Here is a 19,416-nt window from a genome sequence, read left to right on the forward strand (position 1 = left end):
TCAACCTTTGTCCAACTCTTTCCCTTGCTGCTCTTGCAAGTAAATTTTTACTTTGCCTTTTCCGGTTAACAGGTTAATTAATTTCAATGTTGTCAGTCATCGAACGGCTCTCATAGTGTAACAGACAGGTCTATGCAGTGCAGGTCACTGGTGACCCCCGCAGAAGTCAACCGAGCGGAAAGAATCTTCCTGCAATGAATTATCAAAACGAAAGTATGACGAACAAAACCTGTTTCACGCGACCCTCCAAACCGCCCCCAAACACCAGAAGCAACAAGTTCATACTCTCAGTCGCTCCACCTTCTTACCATCCCTTCTTAAATCATACCGAGGCGAAATCTAACTTAACCCTCCCACCCCGTACACGATCAAAATCACGGAAACGGCCGTCCAATGCAATTAACGTCCTTCCTCGTTGGGGTGGAAATTACACGCACACGCACTTATCACTCACCCACTGTGCGAGGACGAGTGTCGAAAACGACCGGGTAGATCGAGGCTGTATTAGCAGGCATTAATTACACGACCCTCTCCGTAGGTGGCCGGACATGGGCTGCGAAGCCAGTGCTAGCCAATCGTTGCTGAGTAAAATCTGCAGGATACCGAACGACTGGCCATGGCCACGGGTCGAACAAAACGAGCAGACGACGAGTAAAGGGAGTATGTAGTTGAGTGCCTTCGCCTAGCACCACGCCGGTCAATCCTTCCACGGGTAAACATCGCGCGTCTCCTTGCGCTTCTATCAATTACCCCAACTCCGCCTCGGCTACGCTTTTACCCTCGTCGTTGGAACGACCCAGGGCTGATCCAGCAGAGACGGTGTCGTTGTCGATCCTGACCACCCGTGAACGTTATAGCGCAGTGAGAAACGTCTGGTCTCGATGTTCGTCGTGGTTTATGCGCGGTGTTCTAGGATTTTCGGCTAATAAATACGTGCGACAGTAGTATAGGTGATACACCTATTTCCATGTACCGTGGAAATTCTTATTGTGTTATCGTTGGAAAGACGAGGTTATATATAAGATATAATAGTTTCAGCACAGATAATTTCGATAGAATTAGGATTAAATGTCACAAGGATAATTCCTATAATTTCAATAATTTTTTAGTGGAAATCGAACTCTTTACGTTGGCCATTTTAAGCGCGTGCATAGTCAGGATCTAATTGGTATCGGAGAAAGAAGAAAGATAGCGACGCTGGGAGAATTAGAAAGGTGTTTTACTAAGAGATAGGTTACGAACGACAACAGCATGAAGCGAGTTCGTTTCAACCGTGCTCTACCCTTCAGCTTCATTCTGGTCGGCCACTGGTCAGCCAACTAAAATCGTCCTATACGGCCCGATAAGATCCCATTAACTTTATCTGCAACCCCACGTTCCGCGTCACGCTTTATCTCTCGACGCCACAACGTTCGCGTGTCCTCGTGTGTTATGAATCGCGCGACCCGCGGTTTAAACATTGTCGCTCGTTGGAAGTGCGGCTTCAACCGAATTGCTCCCTCCCCTCTTCTGTTCCCTTCGTCGCGTGCCCCACTGTCTTTGAATTAATTAAGCGATCCGTGGAGACGCTTTGCGGGCTTCTCGTTGCGCTTTACACCGAAACCTTTGCCAGATTTTGCTTTGGTGCATTTTAGAGCAAAGGTGACGACAGGTTTTGGAAAATTGAATTCCTAGGACATTCCTCAAAGACCTTTCTGATACGAACAGTTTAGCGAGTTTATTTTAGAGAACGAATCGTCGAAGTTCTTCTCTCACATACAATTGGAATTTTTAAATATCGTACAGCATGTAATTTCGTTGATCTTTGTGTTTATGGATTAAGCATGGAACACGTATGAGAAGAATAAGGAAGAAAGAGAAAGAGGAGAAGCATGTACGTATCCATCTAAATCCATCGCAAGAGAATACTTTTATATTTTAATACGACGATTATATTTTTACGAATGCCATACATTTATGCGAGACAGATTGCTTGAGGGAGTTCTTACAACGTTCGAGGGTTTTACAGTCTTTGTATTTTATAGACTTACATTTGTACAAAAACGTTTCTATCAATATGTCTGACAGAATTGCGAGCAGAGAAAGAACCAGTTGATCGGATTATTGGATCAGGATTCGAACCTGAATCTTCCGCCATCCTTGCGATTGCTCTACCAATAAGATATCCAGACAGTTGACAAATTCTTTCTTCCAAACTTCATAACCTAGCTGGTTATCGTCTGATAATACACGGATGAAACTTATCCAAACGTTTCGAAAACAACCTAACCTATCTTTATTTCCATTTTTATCGATATCTAGTGCCTCGTAATGTTCGATAACGAAATAGGAGATCTGCGTGTAACAACTTTTACGTAACATAACCTATAACTAATTTCTTACGACAAAATTCATACAAGAATTAACTATGCAATTTTTTAGTATTATATTTGGCTCGTTATTTCGTCATAAATTCGTATATCACAGTTACGAACGTATTTATTTAAAAATACATGTAATAGTACATATTCAATAAATAGCGATTAATTTTTTGAAATCAAAGACCCAAAGAAATCAAAGAAAACAGTGGATGCTAACGAATTCCACGTTCTGCGAAGGGATAGTCAGGTCGTTCAACGACACTCGATTCCAGATCTCTGTGAACTCGCGCAGAAGTAAGTTGCCGAGTCGTTGCTTTAATTATGAATCGGACGTCGATATATCTTAATCGTCCCAGTTTCCCCTGGCTCGTACCAAGAGGCACTCGTTAATCGATCCGTTCGATCGCAAAAATTCGCCAGCATGGAGCGTTCTAATCGGCCCGTTGAATAATTACGCCAATTAACGGTCGTTAACTTCGGTCTCGAAACAACATGGCCGACTATCGACGTTCCGAAATCGATTTACCGGACATTTTCTAATTTTTTTTCTCCAACCAAGATCCCGAAAAACATATCTTGTAAACAAGGAAACTTGAGACATTCGCCGTGGCGTAAAATTATATCGTCTCGCGATGAGATAGCGAGACGATGTTTAAAAAAACAGTACGAAACTAATTATTAGAGTTGTTGAACATCCTAGTGAGGAAATTAATATCCACGAAGCTAATAATTTAATTCGACACAACAGATAATTTTTTTTATTTTCGATTAATATTCCCGGTAGTGACCGATAGTCGAATTCCAGAAAGAAATATCGCAGTTTTTCACGCGCGATATTTCGTTCAAACATATCGAATAATTGCAGCGCAGTCGATGGTGGCGCCACTAGTAGTTACGTCTACGGCCAGTAGTGACAGTCAGCGTGTCGAACGAAGATAAAGGCGAATGAGATAACCGGTACAAGCGACGAGCAACAAAAGGGCGAGAAAAGGTGTGGGTGTAGCGTTATATTATTTATCGAGCCAGACAGAGAGGCGAGAAAAAACTGGTAGAGTATGGGACAACGTTATAAATTATACATGGCGGCGATTACATTATCATAATCGCGGAACACACCGGCGCGGCATTTTAAATCGTATATTATATGATCGCACGACGAATGCGAAAAACAAGTCACGCCCTTACGCGCGCCATCCACGACGCGTGGAATTCTTAACGAACGTGACAGGAACGATCGAGCGACACGAAGCGGAACAGGAAATAGGAACCGCGAGGAAACGCACTTTTCTTCGAAACGAACGCGAAAATAATTCTGGCGTGACTTTGTTATCGAACGAAGGGATGATCATGAGGAGACGATCCAGAAATGAAAAATCTCGAAACGAAGGATCCTGGGATCGAGAATCTAAAAACGAAGAATTCCCGAATGAAGGGCCTCGGACAAATATTTGTATCGCATAAAAATAAATTATTTATATGTATAATATAATAAATTATTTATACACGGCGATAGTTGGCGTGACGAGTTAACTCGTCCCATTCGGTTAACAGGTTAAGCGACGAGCCAGCCTAATATGGCTTCGTAAGTAGTAGAGTGTCTTCGAGCGTGTGATTCTTCGTAATGGTCTTTCGCTTTCCGGGCCGTTAAGCTGCTACGCGGTCGAACGCTGGCATAGAACCGTCTCCATGTAGTTTTTCAGAAGAACCTCGAAGAAATCGTGTGGGTTCCATCTCGCCACGAGCTGATTCTGGACTTTACGGATGATTTTTCTGGATGGCTGATTAGTTCTACGAGGATTTTCCTTGAATTTGCTGCGAGAAACTTTTGGACAGAATGTATTTTACAGTCGGGAGGGAAAGAATTATTTCCGAAGGATGAAATAATTTATAGATCGTGTTCTTCAGAGCTGGAGAAACGGCATGGAGAGGGATGTTATTATAAAAAGTTCAATGACGCGAGTTGTAACTGCACAGATTACAAATAAATGCGTTATCGAGAAGTATGCTTGACAGAAGTAGCGAAGTCGTAAAATCGGTCAGACATTAATGTGTATAGACATATTTACTCGGTCAGCAGACGATTCAAGAGACACAGCCATTTGGAAGGCGAGTGCTTGCATCCACTTGGACTTGTGGTAACGTTTTTTCACGCTGGAAATGATATTCCTTGTTTTTTAATATCCTACACGTCTTTCTTTTTGTACCTACTATACAGGGTGGTTGGTAACTGGTGGTACAAGCGGAAAGGGAGTGATTCTACGCGAAAAAAGATATAGAATACAAATTTTTTTTTTAATTTTTCCATCGAGACAACGATCTACAGTGAGATCCGTTATAACGTACCGCGCTAAAATTCAAAGTCGATTTTCTCGAAAACAAAGCCTCAAACGAAAAATTTTTATTCTATATTTTCGACTTCTTTTTTCGCGTAGAATCACCCCCTTTCCGCTTGTACCACCAGTTACCAGCCATCCTGTATAACCCATAGATAATATAAGAACCACCATATTCGAAGACTACAATGGAAAATAATGATAAATCAGATTTCCATTTTTCACAAATAATCTGAAACTCTGTTACGCTGTCAATTAATCCCCGAACTGTCTCTTTATTTGGTTTTAGTTTAAGCACGTATTTTCGTGTCATCTGCCTCTTAGACATTCCGTGGATAAGGATCAGGTCAATGGAAAAATGTCCGGCGAAGATTAGAATGGAAGAACTTCGTGATTGCGAGAAGCTGTAACCAAGGCAAGTTTGCAATCGCAGGAATTACAAGCGAGCGAGCCGCAATCGCAGGAATCGTAATCGACAGAGTTGCGATCGTAGAAATTGTAATCGCCAGGGTTTGCAATCGCAGGAATTCTGGTCGACCGAGTTGATATCGGATTAATTGCACCGAAGCGAATTTCAACGGTAAAATTTGTAACCGTGCGAACAGTAATCGATCGGCCCTTACCAACGCAAGTATAATAATCAGATGACTTGCGTTTACAACCAAAAATTTACTATTCACTGTGTTACAATCGTGCAAGTGTCGAGTGAACGAATTACCATGTTGCAAGTAACGATCTAACGTTCATAGAAACTGCTGTCATGCGCTCATGCAAATTGCAATCGCACGCAATAGTATCCAAATTAACATAAACTTCCTGCAATCAAACGTGCTTCATATGAATTCCGTCAAATATTATTCTTTTCTTTTTTTTTTTTTTTTTTTAAGTATAATTCCTTTATACGTTTTGATTAATAGAATTTACCGTTTTAATATTTTATGTCCAATCATCGTTTCATCTTTTGATCTTAAGGATTAGAGAGGTGGCATTTACAGGATTTGCCGATGGTAATTTAATCTAAAGGCGAGATTAAAGCGTTGTTTTACATACTATTAATCATTCTCTTCCAATAAATCAATGACTAAAAAATCCCAATAAATTATTGTGAAATATGAAAAAAAAAAAAATGTTGGATTATATAGTAAATCACCATAGTGATGGAAAATTCTAGTTATGGGAAACGCATTACCAAGCCATTAATCATGAAAACGAGAAAAAGACGAAAAGCAAAAGTAACACGCTTCGAATTTAACCTATCAGTCCACCCTTTCGATTAACCTCGAATTAACCGATTGAATTAATCACCCACAGAAGCCACGATGTTCCCGTCCACAATATTCCACAACGTACACGCTATGACGCAAACGGTCGATGCACACGCTGTTACAGTTTACCGAAACGCCATCGAAACCTGTTTATCACGTCCACGGCGAGCAGCGGAGTAAACCGTGAAAACACGCTGACTTGACTCGAACGGCAAACAGGCCGGGTACCGGCTAAGCGATCTTGACATAAACAATCTACCAGTCATTTTCGACAACGTAAACGCTATTCGTTATTTACCGCGCTACGCTTCCAGCTACTTGCTCGCCTCCGTTATAATTCATAGCCGCACCACGAGATGCTATCGATCTCCATTTCCCTCTCTTTGTCTCGTTTTAGTGGAATCTGTGCAGGATACAGCTGTACATTTTGTAACACAAGTCTCATTGAGTAATTTATAGAAGGAGCTCACTTACAGCCGAGTGTAATAATATTTTTATCGAGAATTTCCAAGGCAATATTTCTCGTGTGAAATTGTCCGTTAATTAATCTCTCGCAGAGTGAAATGTTTTGCTGCACGAAAATCAGGCGACTGAAAATTTCGAGAAAAATGGTGCACGATTTCGCGAACCGTCGCGGATCAATAGGAAAATTAATAGGTTGTGCGAAACTCTGATCTTGAGAACTTTTTAGATTACGATTCCAATATATGGAACTTTGATTACCAAGTAAGAAATGATGAAAAGAGAATGGAACAATACCTACTTTTTCCTACTTCCGATTGAGCATAAATTCTCAATTTTACCACTTAAACGACTATAAACGATTCGAATAAATCTTGTGGAAGCTATTACGCAAACGTATAGTAATTTTAGATTATGTGTATTAGAATGTGCACCCTCCATAAGGGTCGCGATGCAACATACGCGAAGGAATTATCTTACGTTGTAGGTTAGAAAAATAATTTTTGCGATTATTTAATGGTCATCCCTCTCATCCCATAGATCTTTCGCCCTGCTTTCGCCCATGAATCACGATCGAATTGTGACGAAGGGATGGAACGCAATAACTGGAGCAATCCGGGGTAATAAATTAATAGAGGACTTTGCGAGCTAATAGAAAAAATAGACTGGAAAGCCTGCAACGCGAACGGACATCACCCCTGAACCGTTTTCCCCAGCTAATGCAATCAAGTTTTATATACTGGGTGGTCCATTGGAAGGGGATGGTCTGAACACAACGTGCAACTTTTATGGAGTGTTTGTACGTGTGCGCGCGTGCGTGAGAAGCACAAAGGGTAGTTTTTGTTTGTGAGCATTTTTGGAATTCGATTCTTTCTATGCTACGTTATTTTTAAAGGCAGATATTGCATATAATATAATAAAGCTTTTCGCAGAATAGAAAAGATGAATGAAATTTTTTCACACCGAATGTAGATAAATGTTCTGTATTATAGCGTCGTGGAGAAAAATTGATATCGTTTAGTAAAAAATTGAAAATGGCCTTTAAATAGACAAGTAACCACAAGATGACGCATCGCGCTTCATACTATTAAACTACTATCAAGAATTTTTGCTGTATCTTCTCTAGTTGCCAACATATTGACTCGCAATAGATTACCTTGCTCGGCTTGTACAAAAACCCCCCTTATACGTCACTTAAGGCTGTTCGAAATCAATTTCCCGTTTAAGGCCATCAGAAGCACATTCCACTGTTCCATTAAAACTCGGCCGCTTCTTTTTTATCTATCATTGAATACAGTATCCTATACCGAAGTTAATAGGTACGTAACACAGGGTGCCAGGTCGAATTTTATTCAGGAAACGTATCATCGCCAAAGGAATGCTATCCACGCAAATCTCTCAACGAGTCGCAAATTCCAAAATTTCGCCGCACAAGGGAAAAATCGTATCCGGGATCGTCCCCGAACCGGTAATAGCCGCGGCATGTCGCGCAGAAGAGAACGACGAGCGGCCGGAAGATAGGTCGTCATTACCGGAACCAATTTTCTACGAGCAACCTTACGTACATCTCTCGAGTGCCCTCGTCGGGATATATCTCGCGCGCGCACGCGTACCTCTGAGACGAGTATATACGCGCCGGTAGCAAGGGATACACGGGCCTTCTCAAGAAGTCGCTGGAAGAATGGTCGATTTCATATGAATGCATTCCATGCAAATGCGCCGTCGACCATGGTGAACGTTGAGTTGACCGAATGGAGGGGGATGAAACAGTCGGCTGAACCGAACCGCTCTCGAGCACAGGCTCGAGTGGGTGGGGGAAGGCGAGCGACTGGAGTGGGGGAAGAATTCAGCACGCCGATGCGGAGATAATTGGGTGAATACATTTCGGCCCTTCGTACCGCGGATATATATTCTTCAGCAGGGCCTTCGTGCATTATGCACGCGCGCGCTAGGAATGTGCGCGTACACGTGCATGCGGAGTCGGGGACGGCGGAGTCACGTGTACAGCCATTGGGACGTATATACGAATTTTGTAACGGATAGATGGGTTTGTAGGGAACCTGTGCCTTTTGCGATTGGACCTGTCCGAGAGTGAAGATAGTAAAAAAGAGTGAAGATTTTTGGGGCTATGATGATCGAGGGTTTTGGAAATTGAATTTTTTTTCATTTTATCCACAGATTTATCGAACGAAGGGATTCTTTGTTTGCGTCTTTTTTTAGATTAGTCGAGATCCTTGGCATCTGAGATTTTGTTAGAGGAGAAAAATTTGGGACGAAAATTACGAGATAGAGGATACGTATCTGTTGTATTTTACGAATCAAACTGAAAGTACGATTTAGAAAGCTGAGAAGAATTTTATGCGTCTGAATGAAACATCTGACTATGATATTATTCGGAAAGGTTTCGATATTTCCAGTTACCGTTCTATCCTATATTTCGAGTTCGTTTTATGATTCTTGTTATTTTCCAAATGACAAGCAAAATATTCGCTGCGCGCAAAGATACCGAAGATCGTCATTTTCGCGTAAAGCGTGGCGTGTTTTGAACAGATTTAATCATCCGAACGGGTGCTATGTAAAGGGTTTTCGTTTTGTTGTTCTCATTGGGCCACGTTATTACTCGTTTTCGCGTCCCGTTAACGCACGGAACGGTTTATTAAAATATCACCGTTAAACAGGCACGTTCGTAATTACATTAAGGATACTTTTTCGAGTCGCGTTGCGCTTGTCACCGGCGCTGGGAAAAATAGCGGCGACGTTCGTTATGTGACAGATGACAAATGCGCTTCAAAACATCCAGCGAATTTAAATGCATCGTGACGTTTTAACATTTCGAAACAGCCGACTGAAAAACAAAAAAAAAAGAAAAAATGAAAAAAAAATATATAAAAAGAAACACGTCGATACTTATGCCCCGTCGAAACGTCGTTCGAAAGCATAATACACTTCACTAGTTGATGTAGTCAAAATATTTGTCGTCTATAGAAAGGACCGTGATTGACATAAATGGAACTATAATTCCGAATGGTCCGGTTACGATTGGTTGAAACGTACGATATTTGTTCAGACCGTTTAACGAAATTCCAAAATGAGAACTAAAAAAGTTGACTGCAGATTTGTCTACGATCTGTTGGACCTGTTGTCCACAAATAAATATAACGTTATCTTCGTGGTAATGTCCAACAGTATTTTAAGATTATTTCAATAATACTAATCACAATAATATCAGGTTTCATCAACGAAGATATTTCGGAAAATGTCACAATTTCTTTTATACCAAGGCAACAACATTGTGTCAAAGATCATATATAAGAAAATAACTCAATTTACTTTCGATCCGAGTAACGTCCATTCAACGATCTCGACCGCGAAACCCTTTCATCCCTAAACACCATCCGCTACTATACAACGATCGAGGTAATACTCTTCGAGCCATCCAGAGAAGCTTTGCGAGGGAAAGAAGGGGCAGTTTCGCCGAGGTTGGCACGAACGGAACGACGGCCGGCTGTGATTTAAAAAAGCGAACGGTATTAAGGAGAGTTCCGTGGAGAGGACTCGTTGCCGGGCTGCCATTGTCCGCTCCTCGATTGCCCATTAACCGCTCAACCAATGTTCCACGAACAACGGTTCGACCTCTCGATCGTCGTGCGCCTTTCGTCTAACAGCGTTTTGCTAGTTCACGTGCATCGTTTAACGTCATATCCCGACGGATATTATGACGTCTGCGCCGGCAGCACCACCTCCCGTTGTCCTGGCCGCCAACGTAATTCGAGGCGAGTCAGCGAGAGTCCGGGTTCATACAGTGGACGGTCGCGATAACGCGGTTCCTGGATCTGCGCCAATTGTCAGATTCACCGTATCCATTCTCCTCGTCCCTGTGACGGGCCACACGGTGCGTTTCGCTCGGGGGGTGAAAGTGTGAATGACGAGAAACACGGGGTGAATGAACTTTTGCCGAGGACGATGGGAGAGAATGAACGGTCAACTATTCGACCGTCATCGAATGACGGACTTTCAGATAGGCAAATGTAACTGGTATAGATTGCGTTAGGTTGGTCGGTCATTTGGAAGGAATTATATCTGCATACTTTTGCTAGGTAGGCTTCGATCGTAGATCTTTAAAAGATTGATAAATCTTGTTAGTTGTTTTAAATTAAAAATGTTTTAAATTTAAATTATTTTAGATTAATAATAATATAATTTGGAGGTAATTATATTTGCGTCGCGTAGATAATTATATTTGTAATATCTAGCCGTCAGATACCAGGATACTTATATACCGTTCGAACGTTACCAATTACAAGACGCAACAGGAAATTAATAAAAACATCCGTTTCTATAAATTACGGGCACGCGAACGCCGTTTGAGCAAACGAAGCGGGCCGTTCAATCACAGAGCAAACGAGGCGTCAACAGGCACCGTCCGTAAGAGGCACTCAAAGGACGCCCGCCGCGTTTCCGCGACAACGTGGACACACATCCAGCCGACATATTTACTCTGTCTCTTGTTTCCCTTCGCGAAATAAAGCGAGCCAGTTCCCTTTAATAAGCAGTCGTTGCACGTTTACGGCCTACGGCTGTCAGATTTCATGGCTGCTAGAGAATCGGCGAGGCAAGAAATAACGAGAAAAAGTGGGGAAAAAGGGCAAGATAGGTTCGCGTTGTAACGCGCATTCGCCCTTCTACAGATAGCGATAGACTCGAGACGCCACAAAACTCATTTATCGTGCTCGAAGTTTATGGTAAAATAAGGTTGTTTGAAATTTATGCAGACTATTGAATCTTACTTTGTATCTTGATTGTTGCCTTCGATGTTTAACAGATTATTCGAATAAGTTTATCCATCAAAAGAATCTGATTATCCAACGATTAATTACGAATCTTTATCAATACGAATATCTGAAACCGAATGATCGTGCATCCTCCTCTACGTAATTTAAAACATTCAGAAGCATTCCAATGCTTGCAATGGTTCAAGAACTCGGGGGGCATCGAACGTCCACCGCTAGCTGGAACAATTCCGAGATCCTAAACATCGACTGGCGTGCTCACTGGCATGGCTGGAGAAATCAGTCCGTGCAGTCTCTCCACCCTCGTATTCCCTGTGGCGCGATATTACGACCAGGGGTTGACCATGGCCATGCGTTTGCAGGCTCATCCATTCTGCTCCAGTCTGTCGCCCCGAACGAATCCACCGTTCCAGAGATAAAGTTGGGAAAACCTTATCGTTGGGCACGCAACGTGTGCTCGCGCGAGTAAAATCGTGTTAGCGCGTTTGCTTCCCTGTCGAAATAACGGTATGCTTTCTGTATGCATAAAGTATTTGGAATTTTTCCCCTGCTTTTCTGTTGCGGAGAAGATCGATATAACAAAGAATGAATTTCAAGGAACAAATTTGTGTGACTCGAAAATTTTAAAAGTTATTTAAGATTTAAAGGTTAATTAATATTGTATAATGTAATATAACTTTAATATAGTATTGTATAACGTATATGTACATATATATTTACGATCTCATGTTGTAACTGTAGGCGCATATACGTAATACGTTGGAGTAATCGTTTCCTTGTATTATCAAGATTGGCCACGGATACTATCCAGCTCCTTTACACAGGCTCTAGAATCATAATCATAATACAATTTCACATTTCGTAGTTTATAGCATTCTAAGTAGCAAACAATGGATAGTTACATAAGCGTTCATTTATTCAATCATCGTTTACAAACGTTTCAGTCGTTTTCTTTATCTTTCATTCTCCTTCGTTCCTTTATACCGATTCAATTTATCCATTTTCTGGGCGCGCCATATATTCAACGAAATACTCTACTTCTCTTTTGGCAAGTATATCGCAGAATCTTGATCATAAACGAAACACAGTAAGCGTATTTGTAGATGGACCATCTCGAGGCTGTTGGCGGGACAATTTGAACGTGGAAAGTCATGCTCGTTGGGACAGTTCGCGTTACCGTTGGATTTGTTCCGTTGATAACGTGTCTGGCGATCGGCGGTTTTCGTCATATATATATTTTTTCATGTTTGTCGCGTGTTCGAGCAAACAGCCGGTGTCAAGTGTCTCTGTTCCCCATATCGCAAGCTCGTATACGCCAGCGAGTAGCGCGGGCAAAAAAAAAAACACGGCGTCGCGCGTCGTCGTGAAAACGATGTACCCTTGTTTCGAGTACACGCCCGACGGCCTGTATGGGTCGCGTCAGCACTTCAGAAATGCAAACGTCATTGTCACGAGAGATTTAATACGTTCCAGCGGGCGAAACTGGCGAGCGACGCGCGGGTTTCGTGTCATGTGACGAACGAAAGGAACGTTGGCATATCTAGCGATGGTGTGTTCATGGCGAAATATTTATTTATTTGCCAACGCATATCAGTTCATTATTCATTGTGAATACGTTACGTTGCAATGTATTTTTGCATTTCTGTTTCTGCAAATAGAAAAGAAAATTTATTTGTTTGCTATTTTGAAAGTTATTTGGCTCCGACTGAAACTTTGATACTGTCGAACTAAACGAAGAACAAATCTAACCTCAAAAAATTAAATTTATCTCCTAAACAATTTACTAAAGTATTGTTAGCAGATATAAATGAAACTAACCTCTCTCCTCTTGCGATTAGCAATTTTATAATATTTCTCATTACACGATGAAATACCATGAATCAGTGATGTGTATTCCTTTCGCTTTGAAATTGCTATGCACATCGTTGTCGCGGCCTGCTGGTAGTGGCGATAAGGCTGCAAGTGACGATAAAAATAACCTTACTTCCCACTTGTCCGCTTTCCTTTTATGCAACGCTAATGACACCACTAAGCGTTCGGTCGGTGACTCGCGAGTAACTGGTCGCGCGGGCCTGGATCTCCAAAGAGGGTCGAAGCCTTTAAGGAAATTAGTTTGAAATTGAATTAAAAAACTTAAGAAGATTGGACGCCGGACAATATCCATGCATATAGAACGGTTTAAGGAAATTAGTTTAAAATTGAATTAAGAGCACCGGGGGAAATTCAAAAGGCGCGAGCCAGCTTTACGAGCGAAATCGTGCCTCGTGGATCTCGATTGTTCTCGCGTGACCGTCGCGTGCTGCTAAAAAGATACGTGCCAAAGTTTATGACCATGGTACAAGTTAAGTGAAAAATCTTTTACTTATGGTTACATTCAAATTTCTTTTTTTTTTTTTTTACCGAAGATTTCTGTTCGTTTCAGTTAGAAATATAATCAAATTCTTCTCGTTTCTAATTTGAATAGTAAAATTTATACGTACCTTTATCATTATTCTCGTTATGAAAATGAATTATTATAAGCTATATTTATAACTCTACCACGTGGAAAAAACGTTCCTCTTAAATGCTGGAACAGGTTAATCCTTTTCATGTTAACGGCGCTACCTTCTCTTTTAATTCTGCCGTTTTCGTGTTGTAATGGTTACAGGAAGCGTCATAAAGGATGCAGATGCCTTCTTCTGCCTTTTCATTCCATCGTGTTCTCGTATTAAGGATTAAAAGCGTCTGCGACGTTACAGAATGAAAATATAGGAAAATGTAGGAAAAGTAAAGGAATTTCTAAAAGCTACAGAAAGGAGATAGCTGTATTATTAAAAAGGTAAATTTTACGAATTCAAAAGTCCTCGACAATTAATCCCTGTTATAAAACATTAGCTTAAGAAGACACATACGCGTCTAATTCTTTTTTTCCGCTATATTACGCCAAAACATCTCTCACACTTTCCTCCATTTATCATCAACTATGAGTCGTAAAAATAAAAGGTCCAATATACGAACTTTCATTTTTCATATGTTTTCATTTTCTTCCAATAAATTCCACATACACACGAAACTAATACGTGCGAACCATACTCGAACCACGTTATACCGGCGACTGTACTTGTTCGACGACCGGGTAAACCGATAGTAGGTATCGATCTTACGTGTTGTAATTCATCATAGAGTAATTGAACGGTTACAATTCATCCAACTTCGCTGTATTACAGGAGCGACGCCGACATATACATTTGAGGATCAGTTTACCTAAATCCAGGGAATCAACGCTCTCACACACTCGCACACACTCCTCTACCATAGGTATACGTATCGATTTCTCGATGGACGTACGCGTTTACGATCTAGTCCGCACCAAGTCGTGTTCTTTGTTCCGGTATCCTTCGATGTTTCATTTCGTGACTGCCGAGAAAGTGTGTAATCATCAACGACGACGAGGTTAGAAAATCCGAAATGAAGTGCATGGAAACGCGGCCCGCCTATGCTCTGCGAATTTCGCTGTGCAAACGTTCTCTGACAAAGGGCGAGTTAACGGTAGTTCAACGAAGGAAGTGGGGTATGAGTTAAAATCACAAACGCCACGGGCAGTCGGCTGGTTTCTCGCAAAACAAGCAGAAATTTCGTATAATGCCCGCAGCGGGAGGGCACAGCCTAGGCGGGTTCGAAATGCAAGAAACGCGCCGTCAAAGCGGCCCACCGCTTGTCGTCTTCAAACGCGTGCTATCGTTCCTCGATCTGTTCGTCGTTCGTGCTCGATAAAACTCGGGTATTCGCGAATGAACCCCTTCCCCCACTCCGCTTCCGCGGCCGCTCACGTGCGCTCAAGATGGCGCACAGTCGCGATCGTGTAAGTGTAAGCGATGTAAGTACACATAGCGTATACGGACGGAAATTCCACCGGTATGGTAAACAAGGAAAGCTCGCGCGCTTGTCCGGATGTCCCAAAGGCGGAGAAGTGCCTACCGAGCAGATAAGGAGAACAAATGAGTGCTTATGGCAGAAGGACGATATCTTCATCGTCGCGGGGCTGCCAGTAGTCGCGGCGGCCTCTCAAAGCGGCCAGAACTAAAGGACTAAGGAGATGCGCGGCGATAAGGAGAGAGGAAAGAGAGGAAGAGGGAGATTCAAAGACATCCAACGTGCCGTGAGCGCAGACGACCGTAAGAAGCTAGCTGGCTGAAAGAAAGAAGGGAAGAAGGAAAGAAGGAAGAAAGGAAGGAAGGAAGGAAGGAAGGAAGGAAGGAAGGAAGGAAGGAAGGAAGGAAGGAAGGAAGGAAGGAAGAAAAGAAGGAAAGAAGGAAGGAAGAATCTAAGCTGTGGAACAGCAGGGGCCGACGTTTTCTGTTTAAGCGACATCAAAGGCCCTGTCGCGAATTTTCCTTTCGCCGTACCCATACCCCCTGCACCTTCCGTTTCGGGTCATAGCGTACTTTGCGTGCCTCTCTACAGGGTGTTCGCAATATATGGGAGCTCGTATGTAAGATTGACGAGATGAGAATGATAATGGCACGAGGATTTCTCTTTGTTACAGCCATTATAATTTGATATCGAGATATAGTATTTTCTTTACGGTTTAGCCCATTAATCGATAGTCGAGATGTTTTTCCTGAATGTGGCCGCAAATGTGCTTTATTAGTTCGTTCGAATATCGTCATAGATTTGCTTTTAATATAGGTTATTTTTAGAAAATTGTTAGATATCTGACAACCAAGTGTATCTAATACAAAAAAAAGGCACTGACCAAAAATGCATCGGTCGATGAAGCATTAAGAAACACCCCATATACACGGTAAAACGGCGGAGCCGGGTAGTTGCAGAGACGGTGGTTGGAAGCAGCGGGCGAAGAATGGCGAGCGAGCCGAGTGGCAGCGGGGGTCGCCACCACTAAAAGGGTAAACGTTGTAGGCTGCCGTGGCAGATTTCGGCTAAAACAACTTCTCCATCCATCTAGCCCCCGTCCCTTCTTCGTAACTCTCGCCCATCGACGCGTCTCCATTCCGTTCATCGTGTATATGCGTGCGTCCGCGCGCGCGCACGATTGTTCGTCAGTATCAACGACCAGCAGGATGTACCGAAGGGGATAATTAAACTTCCCAGCGAGCGAGAGCACGACTCGTGAGAGCCGTGCTCTCGTCGGAATAGCTTCGAGAGTCAATAGTATCTCTATAACCCTCGTCGCATCTGCAAAGATGTCTAGATACAGTCAGAGGAGTGGGGGCAAATGTAGCACGTGGAGTGGGGGAAAAAGCAGCGATCTAGGATCGCTGGCTGGCTGCACGTTACCGAGCGTACGAGAAATAACGATCGAGTATTTAATTATAAATTCGAGTTCTCCTCGACGGAATTCGCGGTCTCGTTCGAGCGTGGTGTAATCGATGCAGAGAGGGCCAGACTTTCGACGCGATTAAATCGACGACGAGTTGACGATGGCGGTACATAGCCGGGTTCTTTGACGGAACGGGAATCGTCGAAATGCCGATTTTACGAGCGGTAGGTTTTAATTAGCGGTAGATAGAGTGGCCTGGTGATACGTGACTGTTGATCGTCGAGCTGAAGAAATTGGTCCCAGTTACTTAACTGGCTATTCTCGTTAGTGAATAGTTAATCGTTTCTATTACTTTTGAAAAGTAAAAATCAGAAGACGATTTATAAGATTTTAAAAACTTTCATTCGGGATTATTCTATTGTTTTTAAACATACAGATATATTGTTGCAAATACAATTGAAAGGAAATGATTTCAAAGAATAGATATAATTTGATAAATAAATAAGGATTCCAGTTAAAATTCTGTATTCAAATTAACCTTCGTAACAATAAAACGTAGGAAAAGAATATTTAGGTGAAATCCATTTCTGCTATCTTTGACCCGTTCGAATCGCACAACATCGTCCTCTATAACATTCTCGTATTTTTCGAATCAATAGAGATCTCCTGATATATACGTACACTGTCGCGGACATCTAATCGTTGTATATATACTATATACATCCATCGTGCAATACCGTTGCCCGGAACGACGTAATTGCTCGGGACATTTAACGCGAAAGGAGCAATTATTTTTACGATTTCAGGCGGGGATTGTTGCGACGGAAGTCAATCAGCACGGGACGTTTCGCCTTTTGTTTCCAGCGACGGCACGAGTAAATGATGTTGTAACGATATCGATTCACCCTTCATCCATTTATCGACCGATAATTGTAACAAGATATTATTAATTGTACATTGCACTTGCAATTAATATGCTTCAGATATCGCGTTAACGTTTGCCACCGTGATTATTATTATCCTCTATTGTCGTTTGCGTTATCTCTCCGTTCGAACAATACCTCGTACAACAAGACACCGTGTTCCACGATAAAACAATTAAATGGTCTGTGCCTCTGATGTTCAGGAAGGACGTCGTTACGCAAGGTTAGGTGATTGCAGCACGATGCATTTCTTACGAAGATACGATAGGCACGCTCGTCTATACGTTCTGTTGTCTCAGACGATCGCTGATGGCGCTGTTTACATGTCGGCTCGCTTGTTTACATCGCATCCTCGTTTTCACTTGCCATGTTTCGAATAGTTGAAAGTCTGCGCGTTACGCCAAGTCTACGGATAAGGGTGGAGATTTCTAGTTATTGTAGAATTAGAAATTACAATTAGTAGATTTGAAATTCGCTTCCAAATTAGTCCGTGATAAGTTCATCGCAATACGTACATAACCTGTAACGAGTAGAAGAATTTAAAAATATAATATAGAAGCATATTTTATATTGAACCTTGAAATATGCTAAAGTATGCGAGCGTAAAAACAGCGGAGCGTGTATGCAGGAGGGGTAGAATCTTCCAAGGGCGGGTTCAGAGAGGGAGAGTTCAAAACGAGAGTCTAGCAAGAGTATTAACTGGTGTTAGGTATCTCAAGAGAAAAATTCCTCTAGACAAATTTTGCTCTTCCCTTTTATTTCCAAGTCGATTTGTCGAAACATAAAAATTTGGATTTTCTGATTACGAAACGAGCGCTGGAAAATTCCAGTTGAAACGTTTCAATTTCAGCGAGTGCTGTAAAGTATTCTACAATGGGTCCGTTTATTACTTACGTGACTATACAACACTTTGCCGTAATCCCTCTGTGAAAACGTAATAATTCCATAATTCTAACGCGATGAAGGTAAAAGCTATGAAAATACGTCCATACTTGTAGAAAGAAAAGGCAATATTACCGGCGCTATGAATTGCGGACGAAAATTCCTTTCATTTAGCAGCGAGGATCAAAGGAAGATCGCGACATCTAAGGAAGTTGCACATAACCTATTATACGACACTGAAAATGAAGCTAATAAGAAAGAAAAACGGTCTACAGTGCTACAACGCGTATATAAGGAACAAAGGAACAAGTAAATTCACAATGGGGAAAGCAGCCTTTTCCGCGTTACACCGCGCGTTATTAATTTCGAATATGATAAAATTCCTATTTATATCTTCGTCGTAGCGTTGGTAACATTTAAAGAATCATTCTGTACATTTTTACACACAGCGGGAAGAAAGACGTTTGGATTTTAATAATTTCCAACTCGTTTTATTCAACCTTTATAATCCATTAAAATAACAACGATAGAATAAATCGTGGCTATATCTTTGTCATAGCGTTGGTAACGTTTAAAGAATCATTCTGTATATTTTTACACACAGAGGAAAAAGGACATTTGGATTTTAATAATTTCCAACTCGTTTTATTCAACCTTTACAATCCACTAATACAACGACAATAGAATAAATCGTAACAAATTTTTATTCACCAAATTCGCTATTTGAAAATAATTTTACCGTTAACTAGAAAGTTCCACGTTGATAGTACGCACGACAAAGTTTGTTTCATTCGACGTAAACGAGGTTCGCTTCACCTTTTTATATCGGAGTACTCTCGAAATCTTCACAACGGTCGCAATTCACGATAAAAATCAGCACACGCACCGTCATCACGTTTGACCGCTTCACGTCGTCGCTTCTACATAACTTGTTGATACCCGACCGCACCGTAATCCCATACCGAACTACCCACGCACCTCTTCAATTCCACCGAATCACCCCGGCCCTCGTCCCCTTCCTTCCATCAAAAATATCCAATCAACCGCCACCGACAAAAACAGAAAACCCAGAACTTTCCAGCCTTCGTCCCACGAGCAATCTCTCTCGAAACTTTTCAACAGCGACGAAGTTGCGCGGATA

The 19,416-nt window shown here is 41.9% G+C and overlaps 1 protein-coding gene across 6 annotated transcripts in view; it reads left to right on the forward strand.

Moving 5' to 3' along the window:
* Positions 1 to 19,416, forward strand: part of LOC117213690 (teneurin-a) — a 702,857-nt gene that overhangs the window by 570,346 nt on the left and 113,095 nt on the right. The window lies entirely within an intron of this gene.

Source organism: Bombus bifarius, unplaced genomic scaffold (assembly GCF_011952205.1).
Source record: "Bombus bifarius isolate JDL3187 unplaced genomic scaffold, Bbif_JDL3187 scf7180000009125, whole genome shotgun sequence".
NCBI classification, from domain to species: domain Eukaryota; kingdom Metazoa; phylum Arthropoda; class Insecta; order Hymenoptera; family Apidae; genus Bombus; species Bombus bifarius.